Genomic DNA, 6,000 nt, shown 5'->3' with positions numbered 1-6,000 from the left:
TATGAAAATCTTGAGAAATTGGAGGAAGATGCAGAGCAGGAAGCTAAAACTAAAAGCATAAAGACAAAAGCTGATTGGCTGGTGGAAGAAATGTCACTATTTTGGCTGTCGAGCTTGGCGTTGCTGGAGTATGGCACGAAGAATTGACACTATCACTCTGGACTTGACTAATAACCATCTGGCTTTGAACTTCACAAGGGGCATACTATCAAGTGTATTTTTTCTGGTGACAAGTCTTTCAAACCTTGTTCTCTCACTTTCATTTACATAAATTTGTTCAGAGCAACTGCTTTATAAATATTTGTGGACTGTTTGCTCTATTACTACAAATTGTTACTATGGTAGTAATCTATAGCATTTCTTGATATGCTGCATTCGGAATTTAGATAAATAATCCATTGACATTATAGGTGGAAGACTTCATGCCATGACCTATGCCTTTTGTTTGTAACCGTTTATTGTATTGGTTTATGCTACCTTAGTACTGTTGCGCCTCTGACCTGTCCAAAATTACATAAAATGATATTTAAGTGGTTCAGCAAATTACCTACGTTCACTGGAGCTTCTTTTATAGAATTTGTACAAGATTTGCAAAAACTCTACAAATTCACTTTCTCTCCCTCACGTACTCTATTCCTCTTTATTTTCCCCACTCCCCGTTTGCTCATCTAAGCTCTCTCTTTTATAAGAGAGAGCAGCTACCATTTACAATTCGGTGCAGTGATTTACAAAAGAAATTGAGGAGTCACTTGCTGCAGACACTGTGGGTGTCTGTGGGTGGTGCCTAATATGCCAAGGAAGAGAACGGTGCACATTGCAGGTGGTTTTTCAACAATCACCCCCTCCACCCAAGTGTGCCATACTAGGCTGCTTGCAAACTGATTCATTCTTCAAATGAATGTACCTCTTTCTTTGACATGAGAGACTTCTGCTATCGAATACGCTTCAATACACCCAAGGGTGCTTAGCAGTGTACAATATTGATCAAGTCCAAACAGTGTTGGAACTTGATCCCTGTGACGACTTTCGTCAACATATCTGCTGGATTATCTTCAGTGCCAATCTTCTGAAGTTTGATGTCCTCTTCTTCTAATATTTCACGTACAAATGAAATCGGACATTTATATGTTTTGTTCGAGAGTGATACACTTGATTCTTGGCCAAATGAATTGCACTTTGACTGTCACAGTAAACGGTAACCTCTTGTTACTTAAAGCCCAAATTTGTTACCAATCATTGTAACCAAATAGCTTCTTTCACGGCTTCTGTTACAGCCATGTATTCAGCCTCAGTTGATGATAGTGTAATTGTCAACTGCAAAGTTGATCGCCAACTAACTGGTCCTTCAGCCATAGTGAACACATATCCAGTTGTTGATCGGTGTTTGTCAAGATCACCTGCATAGTCTGAGTCAACATATCCAGTTACTAGATTATCTTCACTCCTTTTGAATTTCAAACCAACATCTACGGTCCCTAAAATATACCGTAGAATCCACTTAGCCGCATGCCAATGAACCTTTTCAGGATTATGCATATAGCGACTAACTAAGCTAACGATCTGTGAGATATCAGGTCGTGTACACACCATGGCATACATTAAGCTTTCAACAATACTTGCATATGGGACATTCCTCATGTAGTCCCGCTCTTCATTGGTTTTACGAGACTGCAATGCATTGAGCTTGAAATATGGGGCCATAAGAGAACTCATTGGCTTCGTCTTCGAGTCGATGTTGAAGCGTTGCAGTATTCTCTTCAGATACTGCTTTTAAGTAAGGTGAACTGTACCTTTCACCCTATCTCTACTGATTTCCATCCCCAATATTCATCGAGCTTCTTCCAAATCTTTCATTTCAAACTCATGACTTAACTGAGTTTTTAAACGATTTATCTCCCCTTGCTTTTTTATGCAATTAACATATCATCTATATATAAAAGTAAATAAATGAAAGATTCATTTGCAAGTTTTCTGAAATATACACAATGATCGTATTGGCAATGAGTGTATTTCAGATCCATTATAAAGCGGTCAAACCACTTATACCATTGCCGAGGTGACTGCTTCAAGCCATAGAGTGACTTCTTCAAACTGCATACCCAATTTTCTTTTCCAGCTTCTTTGAAACCTTTTGGTTGAGACAGATAAATCTCCTCTTCCAGATCACCATGTAAGAAAGCTGTCTTTACATCAAGCTGTGCTAACTCAAGATCATATTGTGCAACCAAAGCTAGCAATATCCGAATGGATGAATACTTCATAACAGGAGAGAATACTTCACTGTAGTCAATTCCCTTTGTCTGAGCGTAGCCCTTGGCTGCCAACCTAGCTTTGTATTGCACTCCATTTTTAGCTGCTTGATCATCTTTTTTATTAAAGATTCGCTTACAGCCAATTGTCTTCTTTCCTTTTGAAAGCGGCACAAGCTCCCAAGTTTGATTCTGGTGAAGAGATTGCATCTCTTCATTCGTCGCCTTTGTCCATTTAACTTGTTCATTGGACTGTATGGCTTCTCTGTAGGTGGTTGGGATCTCACCCCCTTCAGCTAGTAATGCATATGTCACATAGTCTGCAAAACGTGTCGGTACACGTTTCTCTCGTCTCGGTCTGTTGGTTGCTATTGATTCAGGTTGTATTGGAGGTACTGTGACTGGACTATCAACCTCATCTCATCCATGCTCTCCATTTGTTTGTCCTGAATCATTTTGAGTGGAAAACTCCACCTTTTGCGAATCACCAGGTGTTTCGCTATCATGGCTGTCTTCATTGGAATCTTTATGCTTATGTAACTTAAGTATCTCAGATTCGTTGAATGTAACATCTCTAATGATGATCACGTTTTTAGACTCTATGCACCAGAGTCTATACCCTTTTACACCAGTACTAAAATCCAAGAATTTTGCTTTCTTAGCTCTAGGATTAAGCTTACTTTATTTAGCATGATAATAAGCAGGACATCTGAAAATGTGTATAGAGTTATAATCAGTAGCATGTGTACCTCTCCATATTTCAGTGGGTGTCTTCTTGTCGTTGGCAGCTGCGGGTAGTCGGTTGATGAGGTGGCAGGCATATGTCACAGCTTCAGCCCAAAATTGTTTACTGAATCCAACATTTAGCAACATACATCGCACTTTCTCTAGTAAAGTACGATTCATTCATTCTGCCACACCGTTCTGCTATGGTGTACCTCGTACCGTGAAGTGTCTGACAATTTTCTCTCTCCGGCATACTTCCATGAAGGGGTCTGAAGTGTACTCACCTCCATTATCAGATCTAAGCCGCTTGATCTTTCTGCCGGTCTGAGTCTCAACCATTTTCTTCCAATCAAGGAAGATTTTCAGCACTTCATCTTTATTCTTCATCGTATACACACACACAACGAGAATAATCATTCACAAAAGTTACAAACCAATGCTTACCTCCCAAAGATGCATTTTGGGTAGGTCCCCAAACATCAGAGTGCACATAGTCAAGTATCCCCTGTGTATTGTGTACAGTGGTTCCAAACTTGATCCGCCTCTACTTTCCCAATACACAGTGCTCATAGAAAGACAGTTTACCAGTCTTGGCACCTTTGAGTAAGCCTTGCTTCACCAGTGTTTGCAAAACTTTTTCTCCTGCGTGTCCCATACGCATATGCCAAAGACTGGTGTTGTCGGCATCAGTCTCATCTAACTTCTCACAACATGTGGAAGCTCTTCCATCAACAGTACTTTCTTGCAAGATGTACAAGTTTCCTCACCTCAAACCCTTCATTGCCACCTGAACTCCCATTAGTACTTTGAGAGTTCCATCTTCAATGGTAATTCTAAATCCCTTTGAATCCAAAGATCCTAGTGAGATGAGATTCTTCCGCAAGTCTGGAACGTACCAAACTTCTGTCAGAGTCTTGACACTGCCATCGTGCAGGTTTAACCAAATGCTACCTATTCTCTGAGTCTTACAGGTACTATCATTGCCCATAAGTACTACTCCACCTTCAATCTTTGTGAAGTCAGTAAACCAGTCTCGATTTGGACACATGTGATAGGTACATCTGGAATCTATAATCCATTCATCGGAATGACAAATAGATGATGAACTTATCAAGAAAAAATTTGAATCATCATCTATGTCCACGACATTGACTGTGGTTGGTTGATTCTGCTGTTGTCCCTTCAGCTTGGGACAATCCTTCTTCCAGTGTCCTTTGTTGCGACAAAAGGAATACTCGTCTCTGGCGAGCTTTCTTCCGACTGATGAACCACGTGATGTGGCCTGAGTTTTTGATTGAAAACCTTTCTTCTTTCCAGGATACCTTGACTGTGGTCTCCCTCTTGCTGTTAGCGCTTCACTTGATGTATCTTGTTGTACCTGCTTATCCTTTTTGCGGTACTCATTGCTAATTAAAGAACTAGATACATATTCAAAACTAATATTTTCCTTCCCATATAGTAGAATAGTAATTAAATGCTCATATATATAGGTAAGGAATTTAACAAAACTAAAGCTTTATCTTTATCTTCAATTTCAACATCCAAATTTATCAAATCAGCAAGAATTTGGTTATAACTATTCAGATGTTCGGATATAAAAATACCTTCACGAAATTGGAATCTGAAAAACTTTTTTTTCAAGTGCAAACGGCTCTCAATACTCTTCTTCATGAACTTATCCTCTAATTTTTGCCAAAGTTTCTTAGCATTTGTCTCTCTTATGACAAAATACTTCTGTTTTTTGATAAGGCATAACCTAATTGTACTACAAGCTTGGGTATTAAGTTTCTTCCAATTATGTTTAGTCATATCATCTGGCTTTTCATCCAACGCAATATCCAACTCTTGTTGGATTAAAACGTCAATGACTTCATACTGTCACATGCCGAAGTTGCTTGTTTCATCAAACTTCTCAACTTCAAATTTGGCATTTGATACTGTGGACCGACGCCCAGAGCAACTGGCATTTTCAGAGTTCCTATCTTTTCCAGATCTTTTCATTTGAATTTAGAAAATTTAGATACAAAATTTCAAAATTCTAACCGTACGGATGAGTCCGGAATGATCCAAATAGTTAGAAAGCACTATTTGATTGTTGAAATCAGACTCTAAATGGCTTAGATCAAGCCCAAAATGGATCTGAAAAATGAATGGTCCTGATCGTCTGGCGCGTGAGATGCACGCGTAGAAGCAGTGCGAGTGGAGAGCGTGGGAGCGTGTAGGATACTCGCAGATTCCTCTCTAGGGCGCGTGGGGGCGCGTGAGCGCGTGTAGTTCACGTGTCCTCTGCCTTCTGGGCGCGTGAGGGTGTGTGTCTGCGCATGGAGCGTGAGTGGCACTCGTCTTCAACTTCCAGATGCGCGTGGAGCGCGTGTGTTCACACTCCTAGCTTCTACTGGCGCATGCGACTTCGTCCGACCTCCGTTTTCGATTTCGTTTGCGGCAACGGATTCATCTCAACGCGAGGAACACCCTGGAGTTGTCAAAAGTTGATTTCGAACAACTTAAGTTTTGGACAGCGTTAACCAGAGCTCTGATACCAATTGTTGTGCCTCTAACCTGTCTAAAATCACACAAAATGATATTTAAGTGGTTCAGCAAATTACCTACATTAACTGGAGCCTCTTTTATAGAATTTGTACGAGATTTACAAAAAATCTACAAATTCTCTTTCTCTCCCTCACGTACTCTCTTCCTCTCTATTTTCCCCATTTCCCGTTTGCTCATTTGAGCTCTCTTTTATAGGAGAGAGTAGCTACCATTTACAATTCGGTGCAGTGATTTACGAAAGAAATTAAGGCGTCACTTGCTGCAGACACTGTGGGTATTTGTAGATGGCGCCTAATATGCCAAGGAAGAGAACAGTGCACACCGCAGGTGGTTTTTCAACAAGTACCACTTGAGTCCTCGACAATACTCTGCCTCCCTCCCTCCCTCGTACAGTCGTACTTGCATGTACTGAGGTTCCCCTTTTTAGGTCCTGAATAACCTCCTGAAGCTTGTTGCATGATTGGGAATTAATATA

Source organism: Carya illinoinensis, chromosome 13 (assembly GCF_018687715.1).
Source record: "Carya illinoinensis cultivar Pawnee chromosome 13, C.illinoinensisPawnee_v1, whole genome shotgun sequence".
NCBI lineage: Eukaryota > Viridiplantae > Streptophyta > Magnoliopsida > Fagales > Juglandaceae > Carya > Carya illinoinensis.
Note: the sequence above shows the minus strand (reverse complement) of the source record.